The following is a 14,008-nucleotide window of genomic DNA, read 5'->3' as shown; positions in this document are numbered from 1 at the left end:
GTATTGATTACTATATTAGAAACACCTCATAAGTACACATAAAGAATTGTGATTATTGCTTGCAAAATCATTGAATTATGTCTTTTTTTGTCCTTTATTTTGACAGTTTATGTGCTTCTAATAGAGTAAATGATTAGGGAAGTTCCAAGAGGCTAAAAAAATAATGACCATATATGATGGCTTAATATTTTGGTCTAATATCTTGTCAGACCACAAAATTACAGCACCAGTTGCATTTGCCTATCTGCAATGGTACTTAGTACATTACTGTTAAAGTATACACAAGAAACTAATAACAGGTAATTAATATGCATGGATTTCAACCCTGAAGTAATAAGGTGTGTGGAATATCTAAAAGTACCTATGTACCTAGTTTTATTAAAATTTGATCAGTGGAGCGCTGTGAATTAATGCAAATTAGGTAATTAGTAAGCACAAAATTCAACCCTAAACTGATCTTGTATATGGCTTATCCCTAAGCATGTGTACATGTGTATGTACCCAGAGTTATGGGGAAACCAGGATTGTCATTGCATATTATAGCGTATGACATGGTGGGAGTGTGTACAAATCCTCAGCAGTCGCTGGGTTGTTAGCTGTTGTATACATGTATATCCAGTATATATAACAATATGAATACGAAGACAATGTTCAGCATCATCAATGTGGTGAAAGCCATTGACGGTGCTGACCATGACATGTAAATTTCAATTGACCTAAGCATGCGCTGTTGAAAATGAGAAAAGAACCCGAAGCATGCGCATTGCGTACACAATAACCCTTAACAACGTTATGATGTAGACATATCTCATGAATATTGTTAGCATTTAGTCTGAAACCTCAGAATCACATATATTCAGTGTTGATCCCCACTCTATTGTGGTTATTTGAAGACTGTAAACGCTTTCTATCATACTAAACTGATCACCAAATTTACCAAAAGCTTTTTCGTTTTACAATGAAGTCTAAATGAGCTATGGCAAGCCGAACTAGGCCTTGATTGTATACAGCGTCACCAGTGGGTTCCCGGCTCCATGCGTCAAATTTCATTGAATCTGATGTGTGGCTGATATATTGGTAAAAAAGTTGAATATTTGTTAATTTATATGCAAGTTAGGTTATTTATATGCACGGATTTCAACCAAAAACTAATCAGGTTGTGCATTATCCAAGAGCATCTACGTACCAAGTTTTATTGAAATCTGTTTAATAGTACATGAGAAACAAGTGAAATGTTTTAAATTGGCTAATTTATATGCAAATAAGATAATTAATATGCATTGATTTCAACAAAAAACTAATCAAGTCTGAGTAAAATTTCATTAAAATCAGATAATTGGTTCTTGAGATATCAATGGGACACACACACACACACACTAACTGCAAAGAATCCCATTATGTGCTTCGCACATGGGAGTCAAAAAGGTTGCTAAGGTAACGCGCCAGTTCAGCGCGTGACTTGGAGGTCAAACTTTGGCCAACACACACTTGATGTCAGCATCGCCTGAAGCAAGTTTCGCAAAGACGTACTTGAAGTTCATTTGCGCTCCAAAATGATGTCGCAGCATATTTTGTAATCCATAATACACCCCATTTCGACTTTGGCTTGCTTTTCCTTCTTAGTGCATGTTCTTGTTCACGTAAAATGCGATCTCTCACCAATGTATTAAAACACTTTGAATTTATACTTTGCGTGATTATGGTCTACGCGAAACATTAATCTTTGTAAACATTTTCTTAGACTATGCATGATGTATATTCACATAATCATGCGATTATATTTTATATTATGTTGATTTCTATGTTTTTCTGGATCCTTTGTGCTTTCATTTCATTTTCGCGTACATTTCCTTTATTCTAACTTGTATTTTATTGCCACACGCAAGTCAGGTTTGTGCGATGATTATGATTAGAATGCCACGCGAAAGTCTGACTTGCGCGTACGCGCTGAGTGGCATATATAAAACTGCGCCTCACCTTTTCCACGAGCAACTAACATACATGACGACTGTGGTCAACTGGCATCATGGAATCTATGCATACATTTGCATAAATGTGATCACCATTCGTTTGATTTCCTACTCTCTCCTAAAGCTGAATAAATAAAACATGGTATGTAAAAAAGTGTTATTTTGGCCAGTGAGCACACAAGAAAATTCTTATTATCCTCGGGGCGGACATCCGGGCATTTTCACCGCCTGGCAACACGCGGCGGTGAAAACAAAGGCCCAAAACGGTACTTTGGGATGATTGTTGAGACTCCTCTGAACAGTGCAACAAGATTAGCCCTACGTGTGTAACTGTACAAGTTACTGTACAAGACGAACATTCTGTCGACAATAACACGCAGAATAACAAAGTCACTGTCGACGTCCTTGAATCGCCCATGTCTAACAAAAACAACATGGATCCTTCACCGCTGAAATCAACACTCCTTACCAAGGCACGTACTCTAATTCTACAGAAAGAGTCTAACTTTCTAGGTACCATTGAAGAAATAGAGGCAAGTTACTTGGAAATTAACCATCGACTTAACACAATGCAGCAAGATAAACTAGACATTATGGCAACAATACATTCCCAAGATAAACTTACTGCTAGCTGTCAACAAGAAATAAGAGAAGTGAACGTGTCACTGGAAAAATTCCACACTGCTCTTAATAAGACCAATAATGATGTAGCAGGCATAAAGAAGAGTATTAACAAAGTACATGATATGCAGAACCAAATACTGAATTTTTTGAAAAGTACTCAAGATGCACCAATGAAGGTCAACCAAAACAAAGAAAAAAAGAACTCTGCATCTCAAACAGATAACATCTCCAACTCAGTTGAAGACAAAGATGAACAATAAAACTCATCCACACTTAATGCTAATGCAGGACCCTTTGTGACAAACATTCCAGTGACAAACTACTATGCTGTGCTAGACCCATCTCCATCATCTTCTAAACCAGATGTAGATAATGTCTCACAGGAGAATTTACAAACTAGCAACAACAAACAGGAGTTAAACCAAACCAAATGGAGAAAATACTGCTAACAAAGGAGGCTACAACACAGTGATTGTAGGTGACTCCACAGTCAAATACATAGAGCCCGAGAAATTTTCTACTGTCAGAGAGACATACGTGAAGTCTCTACGACGAAAAGGTATTGACGATGTCAAATTATTCATTGAAGATTTGTTAACTTGATGTACGATAAACTCCCAGCATGCATTGGGGTAAACATCCGGTTGACCTTTCATGTAGTGAACTGCGCATGTGCAGTACTTTGAGTCACATGCTCCGTGTGTTTTCTGGAGCTGTGCAGTCTGTATTTCTGTGAACGGGATTCTAATAAAGATGAAACCGTTTACCGATATTGCTGAGTTCGTACTTTATTAAATGGTAGCAGAGCACGGTTGACAAGATGTCACAGAGTACGAGCTACAAAAATCCTTCGAAGCTAGGAGTGGAGACCGTGTATGAAACATGGAAAAACGAAATTGCCGTGTGGCGTTTGGTAACCGACTTAGACAAGAAGAAACAAGCATTGGCCGTTACGCTGTCTTTGTCGGATCAAGCAAGAGCGAAGGCGCTCGAAATAGATGTGACTGAACTGAACTCGGATACAGGTATGGATGATCTGATTCAAGCATTGGATTCATTGTTCAAAAAAGAAACTGTCGACTTGGCGTATGAGACGTATTCTAATTTTGACTCGTACCGGAAGTTGCCCGACCAGACGATGGCGGACTTCATCATAGAATATGAAGGGCTCATACCACTAATTGAATTTCCATAGACGACAATGTTAACATATGACGAGATTGCTATATGAAAATGACGAAGAAAGTTGAAAAAATGGCTCAAAAATGGGAAATCAACATGCCAGTAATCAACCATATGAAAAAAACTAACATGTTGGCCAGCTCAAACTCTTGCAAATCTCAGGTAAACAAGACACACCTACTGTATTTGGATTGCACCAAGAGAAATCACTGGAAAAACACCAAGATTAGAACATCCATTAACACACAGAATAAACCCACAGGTACACAGCCGCTAAGTAGTAAACAAAAGACCACATGTTGGTCTCACCTCTGACCCAGGTGATTACGCCCTCAAACAGGGAGCACCTGAGAAAAATAATATTTAAAAAATTTCATTGGTTCTTGCTGGGCATTTAAATTGAGGGCTACGAGCAGCCATTGGTTAATTAGTGGCATGAGACCTTAAGAGAAATAAGAAGGTTTAATAAAGTTCTTGTTGATCTTATATATGATGGAATATCATTAGACGAGTAATTTCCCATGCAAAAAAAATCCCCAAAATTTAAACCCTGGGAGTTATTTATCAAAATCTACCACTTGGTGGCGCCCTATACCCAGACAATTAGTTGTAGAAAGTGGCAACATACACACTCAGCATAACACCAAAATAGATGGTAGGCAATGAATATAAGCCTGATTATTAGATGCAGTACTGTAAAATATAATGTTCTCATTCACCACAAACAAGTACAGACCAACGTTTGGCATGATTAGTAATTTTAATTAATTTCTAGAAATAATACATAGAATAATGACAATTAAAAGTAGTTTATCACTATAATTTAAAAAAAAAAAAAAATTCTACTGAATCAAAAGTCTCAATTCATCAGCTCATTATTTCTCCAATTAATTAAAAACAAAAAAACAATTCCACGGTATCTGCATTTAGGCCGGAGACCTGTGACGGGCAACCTTGGATATACCAAAACACAACAGTGGTTTGATTTACCATGGCCACACATAGAATTTGCTCAACATAAAATACTTAATCAAATCTTATGTGAAAAAAAGTAGTTCAACGAAACAATTTTATGATTTAAAAATAAATAAAAATAAAAATATACAAACAAGAAAAGGATCTAAATATAAAATACTTGTATTACACATCCCTGATCAAATTAAATTCAAATCAACAGGATTTCTGATTAATTGGGGGGGGGGGGGGTACATGCACTGTTCAATAATAAACTCAAGATGGGATTAATTAGCTAAAAATTCACAAAAATTCTGAGAAAAGAGCAATAATTGTGAAATTGAAAGAGTTGTACTACTTGGCTAATATACTGACAGTATGCAAATCTCTTGTCAGTGACAAGATACACAACACAATTTTGAGAATTTATTTAAATATTTGGGATTTTGACCTCATTAAACTTTGAATACGGTACATTAGAAATGACCGCACTACAAATTGTTAAGTTTGTCTGCCATAATGTGAAAATAAGACAAAAAACCCATAAAATGGGGTTAAGCATTTTTCTCAGAATTCCTAGAGCCATTGAAATTAGTGGTGACATGAATAATTCATTGATGAATGAATAAAATTTTTGGACCAGTTTAATAAAAACATTTATATTTACAGACCACAGCCCAACCACAGCCAATTAATAAGATTAGGGCAAAAAATATACCGAATTACAAATTTTCAAAATCTTCAACCAAGATATAAGAGATTGACAGAAATGGGTGAAACGCATAGCAAAATATAACATTTCTGGATAAAAAATTACTCCATTGTGTCTAAATAGTTGAATACAAAGCAAGAAAAGTGGTAAAATAAAAATAAAAAAGATTCCCAGTTACTTTGCACTATACCTGCCAAATCAATGGAGCTGATCTCATGAAATGTGTGCTTGAACACACAACCTCATAATTATCAGATCTATGCAAGGTCAGGAGAGGTCAAAAATTATAATAATTAGGTCAAAGTAAACTTTGGTTATGTAAGATGAGATCTGCCAAAAATGACTAAATTCCAGTGAATAGAGCCATAATTATGGTTAAAACAACAATCTCAGGTGGTCCTAGGCAAACTGTTACTTCAGGGCTCATACCACTAATTGAATTTCCATAGACGACAATGTTAACATATGACGAGATTGCTATATGAAAATGACAAAGAAAGTTGAAAAAATGGCTCAAAAATGGGAAATCAACATGCCAGTAATCAACCATATGAAAAAAACTAACATGTTGGCCAGCTCAAACTCTTGCAAATCTCAGGTAAACAAGACACACCTACTGTATTTGGATTGCACCAAGAGAAATCACTGGAAAAACACCAAGATTAGAACATCCATTAACACACAGAATAAACCCACAGGTACACAGCCGCTAAGTAGTAAACAAAAGACCACATGTTGGTCTCACCTCTGACCCAGGTGATTACGCCCTCAAACAGGGAGCACCTGAGAAAAATAATATTTAAAAAATTTCATTGGTTCTTGCTGGGCATTTAAATTGAGGGCTACGAGCAGCCATTGGTTAATTAGTGGCATGAGACCTGAACGTCGAGGCAGAGCTCCAGAAGGAGTACCTACACTTTATGCAATTTTTTTAAAATTATGCTAATTTATTCATGACGTAGCAGTTTCTGTGCTCATGAATATTCATTAATTTGTGGGTCAATACATTTTAAAAGGGGCGATATATTATTTTTGGGGGAAGAGTTAGAAAGGGGGATTAGCAATCCTTAGGGGGTCAATACAAAAGAAGGGACCCATTTGGAGATCAGCCATGCTCCTCGTGTCTGTTGTTGCACGTGACCTACAGCTGTGTTCGTTCTTCGACGACTTCGACTGGCTTCCATGTGGGGTAGTATTATTGTCTTCTGTTTTCCTGACTTGAGTTTTTGAATCCGCTGTTTATGTTTTTAACGTCTTTCATGTCTTTTGTAGGAGTGTCCAATCCGTGATTCGAACTTGCGATCTTTGAGTTCCCGGCGCACTGTCTTGTCCACTGTACCACGAGTGTCTTCACACAGGATTTAGGATTTAAGTCCTATTCATAGGAGCACTGTCTTCACTAGCATTCAAAAATCTAACTAAACATACTGGATTCGAACCAGCGATCGCTCACATTGCTGACATAGTACAAATCAACTGAGCTATGTGGGTAGTCATGCAAATTAAATAATTTGTTGTCATATTTAGCTTTATTGCCGAATGGTGTTTGCGAGAAAAAGATGGGCAGGCAAGGAAATTGAACCCAAGTCCTCCTGATCACTATGTAGAGAACTGACCCACAAGACCACAATATAGTGTGTATATATATAGAAATACAACATATTTCTATTATTGAGTTACAATTGTCCAAAAAATTGCCAATTTTGTGTTTTTACTTGTGTAAACTATATGCATGCCATAACCCATTAGTGTACATCTTGCCAATTGGGTGTTTGCCATTTGCGTTGCCCATACCTGACTCGACCCTAACCCTAATGTCAAGACACGTTCCTGTTAATAATTCCGTTGCCCATACCTGACCCGACCCTAACCCTAATGCCAAGACACGTTCCTGTTTATAATTGCTCAATAATGATACTCTGTTGTACACTGTCTGCAGGTAAGTTGCATTGACGTCAACGGATTAAACAAGTCGCGTTTAAGTAATTTCCACTATTAACAAGTGGTTAAATTGTGACAATAAATGTGTGGACAAATATTTGAGATTAATTTTGGTGTAGACAACTCTCGTTTAATTATTTTACACCATTACAAGTTGTTAAAATGAGAGAATAAATGTCTCAACAAGTATTAAATACTTAGTTTGATGTAAACAACTCACGTTTGATTAATTCCCACTATTACAGGTTGTTAAATTGAAAGAATAAATGTGCGGACAAATATTTTAGACGTATTTTTGTGTAGACATCTCTCGTTTGATTAATTCCCACAATTACATGTTGTTAAATTGAGAGAATAAATGTGCGGACAAATATTTTAGACTTATTTTGGTGTAGACAGCTCTCGTTTAATTATTTTACACCATTCCAAGTTGTTAAATTGAGAGAATAAATGTATGGACAAATATTTTAGACTTATTTTGGTGTAGACAGCTCTCGTTTGATTAATTCCCACAATTACAAGTTGTTAAATTGAGAGAATAAATGTGCAGACAAATATTTTAGACTTATTTTGGTGTAGACAGCTCTCGTTTAATTATTTTACACCATTACAAGTTGTTAAATTGAGAGAATAAATGTGCGGACAAATATTTTAGACTTATTTTGGTGTAGACAACTCTTGTTTAATTATTTTACACCATTACAAGTTGTTAAATTGAGAGAATAAATGTATGGACAAAGATTTGAAACTTATTTTGGTGTAGACAACTCTCATTTGATTAATTCCAACAATTACAAGTTCTTAAATTGACAGAATGAATGTATGGACAAATATTGACCATTATATTTGTGAGTAAATACCTGTTTAATTAATTTCCACCTCTACAAGGTTGAGAGAATAAATGTGTCGACAAATATTTGATACTTATTTAGGTGTAAGAACTTGTGTTTGACCAACTTCCACCATTGCAAGTTGTTAAAATAATGAAATAAATATACTGGTATCATTGGATATTTGATTTAATTGTGAAACTTTCTAACAAAATGTTAACTGCTGGCTTCGAACCCTCAATCAACAATTCCGCAGACACAGTATAAATTCAACAACACCACAGAAGATATTCGACTGTTGCCTGAATTGTTTTCGTAATATAGGGAACGCCATCGACTCTTTAACAAAACTTACCTTGACTTGGGTCTTGTTTATCTCTTGTCACAATCTGAAAACTGTTGAACAAATTGCGCGTCGTCCAGTTTAAGACGTTAGTTATTTTATTATTTATTCATTCAGTTTTGTATGGTGGAGTTTTGTGAGGTTTATTATTTTTTTTGCGACGTTCTTTGTTTACTTGTTTACGGTTTGAGAGATTTCAGTTTATTTGATTTACGTTTTTACGGTAGCTCTGAGCGGGACTCGAACCCACTGTCTTTTCAAGCTAATTTTGTTTTATTTTGATGGCACGCTTGTGTACCACGCCACGACGTTGGTCGTTAAGTGGTGTTCATTTTTCTAACTACTCCAGTGTTCTGATGAGTTGAACGGAAAAGCCAAAACGATTGCTCGTTTCTGATTGCTTCGGTTCTGGTGAGTGTGTATCTCGTGTGATTCGAACCCATGTCGTTTGTAATGGGCGGTTTTTTATTTCCCATGTTGGCTACGCCGTAATATGCAATCACTTCCCCGTTTTATTGTGATTTTGAGTGTTTAATGATGTCTTCCTCACCCGTCACGCCATGACCCAGTTTCAACCACACGGCCATTTTGCAACACAGTTCGTGACCCTCGGCGTCACCCTACTGAATATATGAGCGTTCTGTTCAACTGTTAAGCTAGGATTTATTACCGTTATTATCATTATATTGTCACGTGATTTGTTTTACCTTATGTGTAATCTTTATTGTAATTTGTATATACCAATTCGTATATACCGAGGAAACGACCCCGATTGAAGGTCATGTATTTTATGACGTCACCAATTCGTGTGTAGGTACTGCTTCTAGATCTGTGCCAACGTCGATATAATCAGTCGACGAAATACGGTATGACTCTTCCTGATGCGGTTTTGGCTTTTAAATTGTTGGACAGTGCCGATTTATCCAAAAAGGAAAGGCAGCTTGCTTTGACCGCAGCATCGGACTTGAAATTTGCGACGATGAAGTCAGCTTTGAAGCGTATTTTTGCTGAAAGTCACGTGACTAATGGCGGCAATTCGAGCGAAGATGCGTCCGGAATAACCGTTAGAAATGAGTCGGCTTTCATAACACAGGGATTCAATTCTGATACTAGACGAATGGTTCGTCTACCTCAACGTTATGGAAATCCTGGAAATGCTAATGCTCCTAAAGGTACGAATCCCTTGGACAAATTTGGTAGACGTACAAAATGTGTGATATGCCAGTCAGTTTTTCACTGGGCCAAGGACTGTCAACATAGATCCGATCCATCTGTTGTAAATATGTCATCACATGATTCTGAGCCCAAAGTATGTAATTTGACATTATTAACCAAAGAAGAGAAATCCATTAATGAAATTTTCATGACTGAATCTTTCGGATGTGCAGTTATAGATACTGCTTGTACTCGGACAGTATGTGGTAGACGATGGTTTGACAACTATATGAATGGTTTAGATGATAAGCAAAAATTGATGGTTAATACAGCTCCAAGCAACAAAATGTTCAAGTTTGGAGATGGTGCTCAAATTAGGTCTACAATCAATGCAATACTGCCAGTCAAGATAGGTGAAACGTCATGCAGAATTGACACAGAGGTAGTGGAAACAGATATCCCTCTACTGCTTAGTAAGACTTCACTGAAGCGGGCAGGTACAGTACTTGATTTAGCAAATGATGAAGCTGAAATGTTCAGGCACCCAGTAAAGCTACATTTCACATCTAGTGGGCACTACTGTGTAGATTTACAGAGTCGAAATATTACATGTGAACAGAAAAGTAATCCTGAAGAGGAAATTCTTATTATTGATGAGAACACAAGTAAAGTAGATCATGAGAGGATATTAACTAAACTACATAGTCAGTTTGGACATGCTTCAGCTGATCGCCTTAAGAAGCTGTTAGAAAGTGCAGGTACACATGACACAGAAGTTTTTCGGACATTAACAAAAGTCGTTGACAACTGTACAATATGTCAGAAATATAAGAAACCTGTACCCAAGCCAGTGGTGGGCTTTCCGCTTGCCACAGATTTTAACGATACCATCGCAGTTGATCTTCACGAGTTGGACAAAAACTTGTGGTATTTGCATATCATGGATGAATTCACTCGGTTTAGTGCCGGAGCCATAATGATGAGCAAGCAGTCTTCTGTATTTGTTGATAAGTTTATACAGAAATGGATCAGTATCCATGGGTCACCCAAAAAACTCCATAGTGATAATGGTGGTGAATTTAATAGTGCTGAAGTTCAGGATATGTGTGAGAACTTTAATATTGAACAGAGAACCACTGCAGCATATTCTCCATGGAGTAATGGATGCCTTGAAAGACACAATCAGACACTAACTGAGATTGTAAGAAAAGTCAAAGCAGAGAAAAAGTGTAGCTGGGAGACAGCTCTGAACTGGGCCTTATTCGCTAAGAACAGCCTTACTAACATCCATGGATATAGTTCTTATCAACTTCTCTATGGAAAAAATCCTAACATGCCATCGGTTCTGGTAGACAAACCACCAGCTTTAGAAGGTACCACCATGAGTAATATAGTTGGTAGTCACATTGCTTCAATGTATGCAATCTAGGCGATCGTTTACCGAGTCAGAATGCTCAGAGAGAATAAGAAGAGCTTTAAGAAAGCAAATTCGTCCATTGATGGAGACTTGTCAACTGGGAGACAAAGTATACTACAAGCGCCCTGATAGCCCTGAATGGAAGGGTCCTGCTACTGTCATAGGACAGGATGGTACTGTAGTTTTTGCACAACATGGTGGTATGTTGGTCAGAGTGCATCAATGTAGACTCAGAAAAACAAGCCAACCAGAGACTGTTACAAGAGAAAGTATCAGTAACCATGACAGATCTCAGCAGTCAGAAAGTGTTAGTGAAGAACCTACGGAAATTCAGCATGATACATCTATAGAATTAGAGACTGAAAACAGAGAGACAGGAGAGATTCAACAAGATATGTCTGGAGACCAAGAAAATGATAACTGAGAGACTGGGTTAGGTATTAGAAATTTGGCAGATATTTCAAAAATTAAACCAGGAAATACAGTTAAGTATACTAATAGACAAACTGGTGATAAACTTACAGCCAAAATTATTAGTAGAGCTGGCAAAGTACATGGCAAAAACAGAAACTGGTATAATTTGGAATATAATGAGCCTGATGAGTTAGGTGGCATAAGCCAGTCAGTAGATTTAAGTAGAGTTGATAATCTTGAGATTCTAGAAACTCCTCCGGTTGATGTAAACATTCCTGATGAAAGTGTCATGCTGTTAGAGGACATTTCAATGACTGAGGCAAAATTGACAGAGCTAGACAGTTGGAAACAAAACAAAGTGTACAAAGAGGTACCAGATGAAGGACAGAAATGTATATCTACGAGATGGGTATGCACATTAAAAGCTACGGGTGATAGGATAAAACCCAAGGCAAGATTAGTAGCTAGGGGGTTTGAGGAGATAAATAATGACCAAATTCAGAAAGATTCACCCACATGTAGCAAAGAGTCAATGAGACTTATTTTGGCTATCATGGCTCAGAATAGATGGAAACCTCGATCCATGAACATTAAAACTGCTTTCTTACAGGGTAAAGAAATAGAAAGGGATGTTTTCATACGTCCACCTAGGGAGGCAGATTGTCCAAACAAATTATGGCATCTGCAAAAGTGTGTATATGGGTTGGGGGATGCTTCTCTCCACTGGTATTATCAAGTGAAAGCTGTTATGATTGAGACTGGAGCGCAGATGTCCAAAGTAGACCCTGCTGTATTTTATTGGGTAGATGATAGTGGGAACTTAATTGGTGTATTAGCTTGTCATGTAGATGATTTTATGTGGGCTGGTGACTCTAAGTTTGAGGAATCAGTGATTAGTCAAATTCGTTTACGTTTCTGTATTGGAAAGGAAGATAGTAATGCTTTTAAATATGTCGGGATTGGGTTGGTGAGTGAAAAGGGCCAGATTTATCTTGAACAAAGTGATTATGCCAACAACCTGATTCCTATTCCGATAGCCAGAGCCAGAGCGTTAGTCGTTAGTCACCACTGACTGAAAATGAGAAGGACTTACAGAGATCTAAAGTAGGACAGATACTGTGGATAGCACGTCAAAGTCGCCCAGATGTACTGTTCGATGCATGTAACTTGGCCACCAGCATAAAAAATGGTCAGGTTAGAGATTTGTTATGTGCTAACAAGGTAATTAGAAAACGTAAATCTGATAGTGTACCCCTTAAGTTTCAGCATTTGAGTGATGGTGAATTGTCCTTAGTAGTCTTCAGTGATGCCTCACTGGGTAATCTTCCTGATGGCGGTAGTCAAGGAGGATATTTGATTTTTCTCATGGGGGGAAACTGGAAAATTCTCACCGATTTGTTGGAATTCAAAGAAGATTCGCCGGGTAGTGCGTAGCACTTTAGCTGGGGAAACACTTGCCATGGCCGATGGCATCGATTCTGCAATGTTCATTTCGACTTTGTATTTGGAACTGACAGGTAGTGATAGTAGATATACCAAGTTGCCACTTGTTTGTGTAACTGATTGTAAGTCTTTGTATGAAGCTGTTAAATCCACTAAACTAGTCAGTGAAAAATGACTACGTATAGAGGTTCGTGGTATTAGGGAACTGATTGAAAGCAATCAGATTAAAGAGTTCATATGGTCTGAAAGTAAAAATCAACTTGCAGACTGCCTCACTAAGAGAGGTGCTTCTCCGCTGGTGTTATTGAAGGTACTTCAAGAGGGGATTTTGGACATTTACTAAATTCTGTGATTTTGATCTTGTCAGATATTTGTCACTGTGAATTTATGTTCTAAACCTTTTGCTATACTACTGTTTAGTTTGTAAACTTGCTTCTTTAACAAAAAAAATATAGAGGAGATTGTTAACTTGATGTACGATAAACTCCCAGCATGCATTGGGGTAAACATCCGGTTGACCTTTCATGTAGTGAACTGCGCATGTGCAGTACTTTGAGTCACATGCTCCGTGTGTTTTCTGGAGCTGTGCAGTCTGTATTTCTGTGAACGGGATTCTAATAAAGATGAAACCGTTTACCGATATTGCTGAGTTCGTACTTTATTAGATTCAAAGTTCAAAGATCCAAAGAACATCGTGTTACATGTAGGATCTAATGACATTGACAGTGGATCATCACTGGAGACCTGTCAAAAGAAATACTCTGACCTGATTGATACAACACGAAACATATATCCTTCATGCAGTATATTTGCTTCAAGTGTTCTACCACGACTGGACAATGATTCATTTAATTCCAACCAATTGAGATTCAATTCATCACTAGAGCTCCTATGTGAATCAATCTCTAATGTACATTACATTCATCACAATGTCCTAGACAACAGGAATCGTATCAAATCATACCTATTTGAAGATAAAGTTCATCCTAACAACAAGGGCATAAGTTACATCGTACGAAACAT

The 14,008-nt window shown here is 37.3% G+C and overlaps 2 long non-coding RNA genes across 3 annotated transcripts in view; one reads left to right on the top strand and one right to left on the bottom strand.

Annotated features, from left to right (window-relative positions):
* The window catches only part of LOC146734921 (uncharacterized), a 51,097-nt gene that overhangs the window by 20,930 nt on the left and 16,159 nt on the right, over window positions 1–14,008 (bottom strand). The window lies entirely within an intron of this gene.
* On the top strand, window positions 3,194–7,577 carry LOC146734922 (uncharacterized). 2 transcript variants are annotated; one of them, XR_014931364.1, is made up of 2 exons: window positions 3,194–3,619; window positions 6,715–7,577. It is a non-coding gene; the product is annotated as an uncharacterized LOC146734922 (long non-coding RNA). The 2 variants fall into 2 exon arrangements; XR_014931365.1 differs by lacking the exon at window positions 3,194–3,619 and adding an exon at window positions 5,520–6,040.

This window comes from Saccoglossus kowalevskii, chromosome 13, assembly GCF_978046115.1.
Source record: "Saccoglossus kowalevskii chromosome 13, keSacKowa6.1, whole genome shotgun sequence".
In the NCBI taxonomy this organism is placed as follows: Eukaryota; Metazoa; Hemichordata; class Enteropneusta; family Harrimaniidae; genus Saccoglossus; species Saccoglossus kowalevskii.
Note: the sequence above shows the minus strand (reverse complement) of the source record. Positions and strands in the feature narration are given on the sequence as shown.